The sequence below is a fragment of the Motacilla alba genome, chromosome 4 (assembly GCF_015832195.1).
Source record: "Motacilla alba alba isolate MOTALB_02 chromosome 4, Motacilla_alba_V1.0_pri, whole genome shotgun sequence".
NCBI lineage: Eukaryota > Metazoa > Chordata > Aves > Passeriformes > Motacillidae > Motacilla > Motacilla alba.
The window spans coordinates 62,591,585-62,605,869 of record NC_052019.1 but is presented as its reverse complement, the minus strand read 5'-3'; positions in this window follow the sequence as shown (position 1 = coordinate 62,605,869).

The window sequence follows — 14,285 nt, the reverse complement described above, 5'->3', positions numbered from 1 at the left end:
CTCTGCCATTCTCTAGCACAGCATGCAGTCTGTGGCTTACAACTTGCACCTCTGTCAGCTCAGAGATGGATTAGCAAAAACAGCACAGGGAGACCACAGGAAGCAAACAGGTGCCAAAAGCACAAGTCACTCTCTTTAACTCTTTTCCCTTTTTATTTTTATTTTTTTTCCCTTCTGGTTTTGATTCACTAAAATTCATCTGGGAAAAGTGTTTTGTAGAGTTCTACTTCATGGTCAGCAAGCTCTTTAGGAAGCTGTTTCTGCAGGTCAGTATTGTCTGAATGCCCCTGCCTGTTTTCATACCATTTTCATCAGACTGACAAATACCATATCATCTGACACAGACATTGTAATCCAAACTCATGACTGAACCTGGGGGTTTTGTCATCTCTGCAGCATGAGGGTGTGCTTTTGCCTTAGTGTGGATGAAGAATTCCTCTGAGCAGTGAGCTTTCCTGTCTGCATTAATTGATAGGAAAACAGAAAAGCTGCCTGTGGAGAGCAGTGTTCAATAGGCAGCAGTTGTTTCAGTTGCTTCTTCAGGCCAATTCTCCATCAAGAAAGATCTTTGGAAAGGCTGACAGGCAGAGGAAAGAGAAAAGTTAGACTTTTAGGCCTGTTCATTCAAGTACATTGTTTTGGAAGTGGGAAAGTAGAAACAATTTGAAATTGTCAGTTCGGAACATGTCATGTGGTCACAGCAATTACAAATCACACTATGTGAAACAGGCAGTAAAAAGCTCAGTAGTTTAACCCATTTCTGGGATCAGGGTTATTCTCCTTGGAGAACTCACTGCTGAGGACTATTGGCACCTAGTAATACATAAACACATACATGTATATATATTTATATATTCTCAGATAAAACAAAAAAAGGTCAATTATTAGAGAACTCAGGAAGCAGAGTTGGCAGTCTTTGTAAGGATTTAGAAATTTTCAAATGTAAAAGAAAGCTTCAAGAAAATCTACAGAAAAACCATGTATGTAAATTACCAGACTGGTTTTGGTTTAGTATTTTAAACTGCTTTTCTTTTGATACTGTTGGCCACTTTAAGAAAGCTGTTTCTTTTCTAATCACTGCTGTCATTGTTTCCAGAAGGACAGGAAGTTGTAACTCTTCATTTCTGCTTAGTGTTAGTACTGTAATCCTACACACTGGAGGCAGGTAGGCAAAAGCGACTTGTGTGAATCTGATGTAAGGTTATTACTGCATGAATATGTGGAAATATTTGAGAAAATCTACAGGGAGCCACACCTATTTCAACATTTCAGTTCAATGTGGCAGACCCTGAGTTAAATCATCTACACTAATGCAAAATGCTGATTTTTTGTGCTTGATACTGCCATGCTTTAGCTGGCCAACAGTTATTTCTTATTGAAAGATAACATGTCTCAAAAACCCTATTATTTTTTTAATCTTACTAAAGTGGGACATGGTATAATTTTATTTCAGTGCAGTCTTATCTGCATTCTGACAGAGCTCTGAGAATTTCTTCATGCTGTGTTAGGGTGTTTCAATACATTTAATAACATCTTAATAAATGTACACCCCAGAATGACTTTTCAAGAACCATAACATTAATAATTTGTAAGCTTAAATCAGAAATATGGGTATGTGATGTAGGGTGTGTTTGATTTCTCATCAGACCTCTGAAAGTGTGCTGTTTTCTGGTGTCAACAGGACATTGAGGCTGACAAGCACAGGGATTTCTTTTCTTCAACAGAGTCACAAAACAACTGATGAGGTTTTCTAAGCTGCTCACTCTTGAGTGTGTCGTAGGTATGTGTGTGCAGTCAGGACTGACGCAGCTGAATGAGTGCTCAGCATCAGATCAGTAATGTGCCTGAGTCTTTGGAGGTGCAGATGTCAGCCCAGCACTGTAGTTTGTGAGGAGGTTGAGGTCAGGTGCAATTATTTTTGTCCAGGACAGCTCATGCCAGGGGCAGCTACTTCCTTGGCAGGTTTCTCCTGTGAAAATTTAAGGCTCAGTCCTGTATCTTTTTTTTTTTTTTTTTTTTCATACTTCTTACTGGATGTCTCTTGCAGAGTGTTCTTTATTCCCAGCTCTGTGGACTATCCTTGGCTTAAGGAATTATGACTGAAATTTGTGGGGAAAAGTAAATGAATGAATTTTTATGTGTTAATGGCCCTCTCTTCCTCTACCAAACCAATTTAGGGATCACAGTAGTAAATCAATGTTTGGACATGGACCCTTGTTTCTTAAGCAAACAGATTTAATGATGTAGACTCATGTTCTACATCTGTGACTCTGGGGTAACACCCTTGGTTGAAAAGCTACATTTCTGTAGCTTTGCCATTTTTAACTGTATGGGGAATTTCTCAGCAGATGCAGAGGAATGCAATCATTTTTCTCTTTCTATTTTCAAAACAGACAAAATAGAGAAAATTTAAATAAAAACCCCTAATAACACACACTAACATGAAATATGTATAAGTGCAACTTTAAGGCATGGCTTGAACAAGGAATTTAGTAAAAGATGCATATAAGAGAAAGATAGTTTAGTTTAATAATTGGAAACAAAAAATTCCAGTTTGGATAAATTCAGATTGTAAATAAAGTTGAGATTTTCTCACAGGAACAGGTATTAAAGATTGACCCAAACTATGTGGCATGTTTTATGGCTCTATTTTGGCTGAAAGGTTTAAATGTCTTAAATGATAGAGATTATTTTACCAGTAGTGCTGGAAGTAATTTAAAACTGTGGTTTTAGTGTAAGAATCAGTTGACAAAAATGAAATATTTGTCCACAGAAAGACAAATCTGTGTGTGTGTGAGTGTGTTTTCCTGGGGTGAGATGCTATGTGCTGATGAAATCAGTTTTGTAGGCAACATTCTGCTTACAGAGGAAATAGATTTTCTGAGGGAAGGCTTTCAGTTTTGGGTTTGGTGTGTTGTCACAGACATTTTGATCTACCAGCAACCCAAAATGGCACCTCCTGGGAAGTTTTTGTCCAAAGTTCATCAGGCTGAGTAGCTGTAAGAAAGAGTATTTTATAGCTTTTTAAAACAAGCTCTTCTTTTTCCAGTCAAAGGTTTGAAATTTTGGCTTTATTATAGGCATATACACTTATTACCTGTGTATTTACACAAAGCAGAGTAATTTGTGTATCAATATTTATTTTAAAATGAAAATCAGAAAGAACATCCTGATTCTTGATCCATGCCTTTGACTTATGTTCATTAGTTATTGCCTCAGTTTAGAGTTAGCTGGATATCCAGATGAGGCTTTGTCTGTTTCTTTTCTGTGCCTTATTAGCAAAGCTGTGTCTGTGTGGAACTTAAGCACTGGGAAGGTGACTTACCCTGTGCTGATTTCATTTTATGGCCATATACCTCTCTCACTTTTTCTTTTGTTTGAGAGATGATGCTTTGATAGCAAGCAAATTATTCTTCTGAGACCATAAGATATTGACATGGCATTGTTGACAGCTGCCTAATGCTGGTTTCAATTCTATTTTCAAAAGTGTAGGTGAATGGAGGCAAAGGGCAAACTGCCTGTTTCATGCTTAGACAGGTGCTGTGATTAGGATATGATAAAATACCCCAGGTATTTTAATACAGCTCTACAAGGAATGAAGTTGGTCTTGAATTTACTTAGTAGCAGTTTCCCTGGAGACAATCTGTGTGAGCTGGTTAAATTCTCAAGAAGAAATGCTAATAAATAAATAAATAATTTCATAATTAATGGGGCTGACTGACTTTGGCCTGGCTGCCACATGCGCCCTTCCTCTGAAATGATGATTTACATTTCTCGCAGATGGCAACTATTTGTTTTGGGGGCTCTTCAAGTAACACTATATACTGTAAATGATTTATGATGCTCTGGCTGAGATTATTTACTGAGAATCCTAATGCACTGAGTAGGGATTACAAAATCGTTGGTATTAGACAGACAAAAATAAATTTTAAAATCAGGGATTGTTTTTAGAATAAATACTACAAAGTTTGTTATTCATAAGTGCCTGTAGCTGATGCTACTACACGAGCATTAGAATTAATGTGTTGAAAAACAAATAGCAGAATGGTTTATAACCTAATTCTCTTGTAGTCCGTAGCATGTGCTGATTTATACTGACAAATGCCAAGAGATGATGTGACTCTGATTCTTTTTCCATCTGTACTTTGTAAATCAGGGATCCACAGAGGAGAGCACAGCTGTTAGTCCTTGCTTGTTTCCATCTTTTGCATTAAATATTTTGGGGACTAAATAAACAGAAGAATATTTCAACCTGTAGCTTAGGCATTCTGCACTTTCCTTCTCTGTCCTTTAGGAGCTAACATCCTCAGCCTTCACTTCCAGGGTTTAGACTGAAAGCATCTCCATGTTGAGGAAGCCTGTGGCTTTACATGTGTTATTAACATACAGAAAATATTATAATGAGAGGTTTCTATTTCTTTTAGGTTGTCTTTTCATGGCAATAACTATGCACACATTGCACATGGCTCAGCTCCATGTAGAGGATTTGCAGTGAGTGGTATTTTCAGTGATTAAGGCCCAACTTTACTTTCATCAGCCTGATCACCCCAGGTATGTCTAGAATCAGCTGCAGGGGAACAGACAGGACACAACAGCCATTCAAATTTGAACTTAAATCCTAAGCATTTTAAATCACTATTAGGAAAAAAACATCTTTTGTCATTGACTGTGAAGAGTAAAAAGGGGATGACATTTTCATCAGTAACATTCCTGTGTGCCATTGTTCTATGTTTGTGGAGGGAAGGTACTGAATCCATATCACAAATTAAAACACACTTAACGTCTATTCTGTGTTTTGTTTGGATTAAATGAATGAACAACAAGTGATATCCATAATATAAAATTAAATTATCATGTGATGAAAGCAAGGAAGACTTGTTTTTTGATGATTTTGTTTGTACTGAAGAGTGTGCCCTAGGACACGATTACAGATTTCCATTCCACTCTGGTTTTATGAATTCAACAAAGCAAAGCAGAAACAAAACAAACAGAAAACCTTGATAGAATGATAAAGCAAATGTGTGGAGCTGTAAATCACTGAGGACAGGATTGAAACTCTTTAAATTTGCTGTGCAGAATCTATTATATTTACATTTAAGTGATTTCTTTAACTCTCCACTTCTTTTCTATAATGCATATTTAGCGCAGCATAGAAGAAAAAAACAATCAAGATTTATTTTTTAGTGTTGGTTAGAAACATATTAATTTATATGAAAGTAGAGATTCTATTCCATCTAGAATGGCTGCTTATTCATTTAATGTGTCATTAGGCAGATACCTCAAACAAGTTTGTTCTTCAATTAGAAGTGAATCAATTTTTTTAAATGGTAGCAGGGAGAAAGGTTTCTATGATGGAGCACTTGTTGAGATATTGTAAATAATATTAACAGCATAGCAAGAAAATTGTTTTAAATGTGCCTTTTGCAGTATAGTCAATCCGTAGGTCAGTCAGTGAGTAATAGTCTGAGACATAGTCTGTCCATTGATCATAATCAACTAATATAATTTAAATATATACACAATAAGAAATCATATATGCAGTGCTTTGTTTTTTATAGTAGAGGTATAGCATTTAGCAATGTCTTTAGGACTTGTTTTTCATGTTATCATGGTTATATACTTTAGTTTCTTTCTTTTTTTTTTAAGTTGTTCTGATTTTAAACATCTTGAATTCTAATAATGTTAAAAATGAAAAAAAAAAATCTTTTTCCTTGTAATTTATTGTCACAGTATATTAGGTTGGATTCAGATCTATCAAGTGGTGTGGTTTTCAGGGCAGCCAGGACAAGGGTGAGAGATGGAGAAATCTTGACTCCATGTTTCAGAAGGCTGGTTTATTACATTATGATATATATTATATTGAAAATGCCACACTAAAACTATACTAAAAGAACAGAGAGAAAGATGCATCAGAAGGCAAGACAGGAATAGAAAGGAATGAATAACAAAGGCTTGTGACTCCCAGTCTGACCCAGCTGCCTCCTTGATTGGTTATTAAGTAGAAACATCCAACATCGACCAATCAAGGATGCACCTGTTGCATTCCACAGTAGCAGATCGTAATTTGTTTACATCTTGAAGCTGAGGCCCTCAGCTTCTCAGGAGAAGAAAATCCTGACAAAAGGATTTTTATAAAATATCATGGCTACACAGGAGACCCTCAACCAACCCTTTCAAGCTTAGATACATGCACACCCCTGGCCAGAGATCTGGCAGAGGGCGATCCCAACCCATCAGCTGTCTAAGCCCATGAAATCCAAATTCCCTTTATAAGGAGGGAACAATAAAACAGGATGTTTTTATCTCATAATCTGAGACAGTTTGTGTAATTCGTCTGTCTCTGACCAATGACCTCACGTAAAAATTTATCTTGTGTCTCTGGTGGTATACTGCCTCTCTGTCAATTGTTGTATTTATCTGATTAGCTTGTTATTGCACGGTTGCTCTAAAAAAAAGCTCAGGAAATGTTTTACAAGGTTAAAAAATGTTCACACCATTTTCTAAATGGATGTTATCCTTACAGATTATTCAAAAATTGTTAGTCCTAATTTTCAGTGTTTAAAAAGTGTGTTATGCAGGAATTTAACTACAGCAATGGGAAATGTGGTGTTTTTAAGCAGTAGGATTGCTTTCAGATCCAGCGACTATAAAATCTTAGTATTTACTGAGGCTTTATATTTGTACCATTTTAAAACAAAATGATGAGCTAGAAAACATTATTTTTTTCTGTGCCAACCTGTGAAAAACCTTGGTACGTCATTCCTTAAACAGAAAAATAATAAATCAGTCAAACAAAATTTACAAGTGTGCCCAGGTTTACTATAAAAGTTCACAAGATACCTTTACTAGATAGTAAAAATCATGAACACAGTAGAGATATCCTTTTTATGGCATGTGATCATTTCCCCTCTCCCTATCAAACTATCATGTCATGTGCTGCCAGCAGTAAATCTCTCATCCTTTTTTGTAAGAAAAAACTATCTTATCACCTTCTTCCATTACATTTCCTTGGTTCCAATACTTCTAACCTCCTTTTGTCTTAGCTATTTCCCAATTTACATATCTGTTTTATCTCAGACCTAGTGTTCTCTTTTTGCATTACCTTTGAATTTTTTTTCTTTTTTCTTTTCAGCCTGGGAGAAGAATGCATGTTGCTGAAAGATTGGCCATATGAGTTTGTCTAATAAAACATGTTGTCTTTTTGAGGCAGTGTCATACCTCTAACAACCCTGTCAATAATAGCACTGCATTCCTATATAATGCTTGAGTACTGCAGAAATTTCAGTCAAGTAATGTTTCTTTTAGTTCAGGGTTTCCTACTGAAAAAAAATTCTTGGTTGATAAATCACAGCTAGTGTGGAAGTTCTTATATATTCTGATATGAATGGGGGAAATAAAGGAGTATTTTTAAGAGGATGATCTAAACTAGGGTCCAGCCTCTTGATATTGTCCACTGTAAACTAATTTGATACTGCTTCTAATTCTCATCTTCTTTTGTGGCTGTTGAATTGTTTTAATCTAAAATGTAATCCTATTTATGCAGGTAATGTATTTATATGATAGAATTTATATTCACTTAGAAGAACATGTTATGCAAGTAGAAGGATAAGTATATTATTTAATTGTGAGCATGAGAAAGCATTTCTTGATAGATTACCTCTCCTACAATAGGGTCTATGCACTGAAAATTTGGATTGTGTCTCATTTCAGATTAATTTCAAACTTATATACTTAAGTTTAGTCATATACTATGGCTAACAATATATGAGAGAATAGTAGAGTTCTGCAAGTCCCTTGAAACCTGTGAGAAGGGTGTGATGGGGCAGTGCCTGTGTAGGTAAGTACACAGTGTTGCTAAGATCTATTTATGCTTTCAAAAACTAATTGGCAATGCTCAACCTCAAATAGATTTTTAAAATTATTCCATACATTTTCAAAGAACTAAGGATAAATATGATTACTTTTATGAAAGCTGGAGAGGGATTTTTACAAGGACATATAGTGATGTGAAAGTAGGAATGGCTTTGAATCTAAAGAGGGCAGATTTAGATTAGATATTAGGAAGAAATATTCTTCCATTTGAGGGTGGTGAGACACTGGCACAGGTTGGCCAGAGAAGCTGTGGATGCCCCATCCCTGGAAGTGTCCAAGGCCAGGTTGGATGGAGCTTTGACCAACCTGGTCTGGTGGAAGGTGTCCCTGCCCATAGAACTGAATGATCTCTAGGGCCTCTTCCCATCCAAACCATTTTATAATGATGATTTCATGTAAATATATGTTGTAAGAAATAAAGTGGTAGAAAATGATAAGTTATAAAGACAGGGAGAGGTTACTGTTGGAGGACACAGTGACACGGCCTAAGAGCTGAGCTGCACATTGCATGTGTGAGAGGGAGTTGCCAGCAAAGACACAGATAAAGCTCTGCAGATTCTAAACACAATTTAGATTCTAAACACAAGATGTTTCTTTGTTGTGAAGAGTCCCATTACTGAGTGATAGGGCAACAAAATAGCAGATGAAATTCAAAATTGATAAATGCAAAACAATATTCTGGTGGAAAAGCAGTTTTCGGTTTATAAACAGTGGTGAGCTCTAAATTATCTATTCCTGTCAAAGAGGAAGTGGCAGTATGTTTGAGAGCTCTGTGAAACCAGCATCTCAGAAGCAAACAGAATTTTAAAAACCTGAGGAAGAGATAAAGAAACAAAACCATCAATTCCCCTATATATGCCCATAAAATAACACTACTTGAATACTGGGCATCTCTCTGGAGCCTACATTTTGCAAAGTGAGAGTTAAAAGCCTACAGAAAGAATTACAAGTGTTATCAAACTGTGGAATTGCTTTCCCACAAGGGGAGCTTCCTTACACTCAGACTCTTCAGCATGGCAAAAAGAAAGTCAGTCATGGTAGGGAAAGCTATATGTTTCTAAAACATGAGTGTTTAAAAAAGAATGAGAGTAAGGTGCTCACAGTCCATGTACAAAGCATATCAAATGAAACAACAGATTTGAAGCAAACAACCTGCTTATCAAACAACTAATTAGCTTAAAGCAAATGATGTACTTCTTCACACCAGAGTGGCATTACATTACATATGTTTTGAATGCCAAAACTTTACATGGGTTTAAAAAAAACCCTGAAAAATTCACAAAAGAAAGTGCTACAACCATATGTGACATGCAAAAAAATAAACACAGATTTTGAGAGGTGGGCAGATTTTCTGAAATAAATATCACTGGTGTTTTTCTTTTTGTTTTACACTTTGTGTGGACATCAATTTTAGCCAGTCAGAGGTAGGACAGACACAAGGCCACATGGACCTTTGTTATAACACTGTTTTATTGTTTGCACTTCATGAAATGCAAATAAATATTTTTTGCCATTGTACTTTGAAAGCCTCTCTCAAAAAGTAGAGATAAATGGTGATTCTGGACATCAAGTATGAATAATGGTTAAGAAAATATGCGGAGCTATTTGGCAATATCCTGATAAAAGCAGCATGTGAATCCTAATGTTTCTCCATTTTTAAACTTTTTCAAAGTACTTTTCAGTGTTCTGTCCCCTGGTTTTTTTTTTTTTTTGGATATAAACTATTTAATAGTATTTTTCTGAATATAATTATTGTCACAGACATATTTTATGAAAATCCTTTTGTCAGGATTTTCTTCTCCTGAGAAGCTGAGGGGCCTCAGGAACAAAATGTAAACAATGGCTATCTGCTGCTGTGGAATGCAAGAGGTGGATCTGTGATTGGTCTCATGTGGTTGTTTTTAATTAATGACCAATCACAGTCCAGCTGTCCAGACTGTCTCGGTCAGTCACGTTATTCATTCCTTTCATTTCTTTCTATTCTTGTCTCGCCTTCTGATGATTCCTTTCTCTCTATTCTTTTAGTATAGTTTTAGTTTAGCATTTTTAATATAATATATATATGATAATATAATAAATCAGCCTTCTGGAACATGGAGTCAAGATTCTTGTCTCTTCCCTCGTCCTGGCTGCCCTGCAAAGACCACAATTTATATTTTGCTATTATTGCTGTCTGAAGCAGAACTTTTTTCAAAGGAATATATAATATATAGATAATCAGAACAGAGAACACTGTGACCATGATATGTCTGATTTAACATGTGTATTTCATTCCATCTTTCCAGCACAATTGTTCATAATATGATTTCAGAAGGGACACAACCCTGAGAGCCATTCTCTGCTGATAGATATAAGCAATGTTGCTTTCAGGATGGGAAATCAGCTAACTGGAAAACAGATCTATAATAGTTTCATTGACACTTACTTACCCAACATTGGCAGATGACTGATTTTTTTTTTTCTTTTTCAGTTTCCATTTCACTGACTTTTATTATTTTTTTTCCCTAAAGTTTACTGACTTCTGTCTCAATACTCCATTATATTGTTGTCTCAGGAGTCAAAGAATTCAATGACTGCAAGAGGTGTCCAGAGCTGCTTAAAAGTTACTCAAAAATGGCAAGATTAAATCTGCAGGGAGAAATAAAGGTCATTTTTACCATAAGAGATTTTCTGAGCTTTCCCTACTTCAGTACATAATTCATTTGATTATCTTACATGCTGAAATTTGTGAACTATGAATTTTTGAATCTTTCATGACAAAATAAGTTCTTGTTCAATACTCAAATCTTGCTCAGACACGTTTCTTTGAACTGCGCGTCTGAATTAGAGCTCGAACATCTTTTTCATTAGGTGAAAATGTCACTTTGATAGGAAGCACATTTGGTAGCAAATGTTAATAGGCATGAAGTAGGTATTGGAATTTGTAGTTACACTTCATATCAAAAGGTTATGGAGTATACACAGATATACATTGCCTGCCAAAACTCCTGGAGTTAGTATTCTTCATTTGTCCTCTACTTTGATTGACATATGTTGGCAACTCTATAAATAAATAATTGAGGTTCTTTGCAAGGTTCATTTGCTGTTAAGACCAATCTATGCCTTATCAGAGTGTTTGAGTGGAAGGCTGCTCTCCCTTTGAGTTACTCTGAGCTATTTAAATGTCTTCATAAGGACTTTCTCTGCACTGCTGTCCTCAAGCACAGAACTTTGGATCTGCTACTCAATGAACAATAAATGATGGGAACAGAGTTTTTTGTGCAAAACACAAAATTATTCCTAATGGATTATTTATATAGGCTAATCTTTCTAAATCAAAATATTGGAGCATTTAGTGGTGCACTTCAAAATCTATACCAACTGTTACCTTTGCTTAATGTTTTTAGCTTAAGACTGTTATGAACACAGAGATTGCTGATGAGGCAAAATTTGAGGTGCTTATTCTTTAAGATGCATGAATTGCTTACAAACCATGTTTTTAATTGTGCTGCTAAGGGTCATCCTTAGAAAGTTGTAAATATGATTTCCACAGAAATGAGCAGTCATGTAAATTCACTCATTTAAAACTTGTTCAGCAAAAGAGTTTTCAGCAGGAAGATGAAACAGGAAAATTGTAAACAATGAAGTTAATTGTCATCAGCTTCTTAACCCTTTCAGCTTAATATCACATGGAAGTGTGCTCTTGGTTTTAGTGAATTTTGTTAGCCAGGTTTTCTAGTAGAAAGAATTAATCAAGAAGATCAGTCTTTTTGGTTGAAAGAGCTGGAACCTGTTCCTTAGTCTCCCATTATTAGTGGTTTGTGTGTCCCCTTTGCCACTGGTTACGTGTCACATAGTCTTACACTTCATATCATTTACTAGAACAACAGAGCCAGGAGGAATATATAAATACACACACACACACACACACATATATATATATATGTATATAAAGTGTATGTTTTTAGTTTTATTTCATTATTTTATCTTTATTCTTTTGAAGACACAGTGAGCTGGGCCACACAGGCACAAACTGTACATATAAAACAATTCCCATTTTCTCTTAAAAGTTTTGATGGAAGTCACATATTTTCTGTTTGTTCTTAAAATAGTTGCCAACGGTATATCTATAACCCTGTTACTGAAGTAAAAGGTGAAGTAAGTTTTGGATTAGGATTTATTATTTTAGGGTTATCAAGGATAGGTATTTGATTAAGTACTTAAATAAGCCCTTTATTTCCTGCCTTGTAGAACTTCTTCTCAGGTACAATTCTTACTCTCTTCTTTTTTTATTGTAAAATTTGCACTTTAATTAAGACTGCTAAGAGAAATGTGGATGAAAAAAGGGTTATTCATAGAAACAAATTCATTTCTTAGCTCCTAAAGCTGAATAGCCCCTGTCTGTGTGTTCTGTCACTGTTTAAATATTACTCCTTTCTGATTAATTCCTTGATTGTAAGAGATTTAGAATGTGCCAAAGTTGTTAAAAGACATTTTCACTTGAGAATCAACCTTCCAGGAATAATCATTTCTGAAGAAAGAAAACATGCGAAATGAAAACCACAAAAGAGTGAAAAATGATAGTAAATCTATCTGTCATTTCTTCATTTATACCTTCACTTAGGTTCATTTTATTGTGGAAAAGGATTTGTTGTCACCTAATCTTATCATCATAACCTTAGCTGAACAGACATCTGAACAGAGCAGGAAACAGGGTGATCCTTAAGCAGCCCCTCTTCAGTGTCTCTCATGTAGGTGCTCCTGTTCCTGGATCATACTTACAACCAGAAAAGTGCTGTGTGTGTTGTGCTCTCCTCCAGCTTTTTGTTCTTCTGGAGACTCTGGTATCTTCTGTATCTACCAGTCATTCACTCTTGTTTTTCCCCCGTTGCTGTTCTGCTTCTTAGTAAACTGTTGTTTTTTCATTTGCATTTACTTGTACTTGTTTCTTACCAGTGGAAAGAGATTGGTTGAATCTATAAAGGGAGGCAGCCCATTCCAGTGTTCTTCTTTGAATTGTCTCACACCAAGCCACTGCTCCTCTGTAAGTGCACGGTGTTGTCCTGTAACTTCATGTGTTGAGTGAGTTTATCACTAAACTCTGAACTATCGTTGTTAGCATTCTCCATGAATAGAAGAGCGGCATTGATAAGTCTCTGTGCTCCTCTGAATTTGCACACCAGCCTTCTTCAAACTGAAAACTCATTTTACTAGGCTGTGTGTTCCTGATAAACAGAGCAAAGTCTAACAATGTGATATGTCATGAGCAAATATTCTAGGAACAAACAAATCATCAAACAAAACTCATTTGAGTAACTTTGCCCACCACCTCCCCTCCTTCACCTAAAAGCTTCCTACAGCAGGACCGAATACTTGGAATATGGTTAGTCAATAAGCCCTTCAGCTTTCTCCCCAGAAGTAAGAAATAACTACTAAATGATAGGTCTGTATGTTTAGTGATGGTCTAAAGATTATTTTATTTTTGTATTAATACCAAGGTTAGTGTAAAAGTGAGATTTTTGTTTTATAATTAGAGTTATTATTTTGGTGTACTACTATGGAGGTGACTGCTCCTACCGAAACATCTAAACATGGTGGAGAAAAGAGCACCATGTGCTCTCTGGAAAGGATAGTAAAACACAGGATTCCTTTTCATCCTTCATACATTCAGCCTGATGACCTGGGAAGGCTCTAATTAATATCATAAGTGACTCTGCCCTCCCCTCAGAGCAGATACATTGTCTCATGGGGCTTCCCATTTTCTGCTTGGGCATTGCAATTCTGTACTGCTCTCTCTTTGAGTTGAAATCTTACATTCAGCAGCAAGAATTCCTTAAAGTTTGGCATAAATTTTGACTCATTAGTGACATAAACAAGAAATCATATAATTTAAAACCTATTTGATCACTTTATTATCTGCCCAAAGCATGGAGTTACATTTGCTGCTATTGTTAGACCTTAGTATGATAAAGTATGAGAAAAAGAAAATAGAGTGTGGGCTAAAGTGTGTGCTCTAGTAAATAAACAAACTGGATGTCAAAATTTTGGAAATACTGGAACACTTAAAGTATTTGTTCTCCTTTCATCAAAAAATAAATCAATTTAGCTTTATATTGAATAAGGTCTTCAATGTAAAGAAGAAAAGGACTCAATTCTAAATAGCATTTTTTGTATGTTTTTCTTCCTTACTATAGATATGACTAATTATGAAAACAAAGTGATTGAGAAAAGCCTATTTATTTTAAAGGTTATAAAAAGCTTTGAACTAAAGGATTCTACAGTTGCCTTGATCAATATTTTTAGGTGGGCTGTGATGAAATGAAAGTGAGTGAATATTCAGCTTGATCTGTCCTTGCACATTCAAGAAACACCGAACCTGTATTTATATTACTGTATTTATTGCAAGAAGAAAGAAAAAAAAAAGCTGATTTATG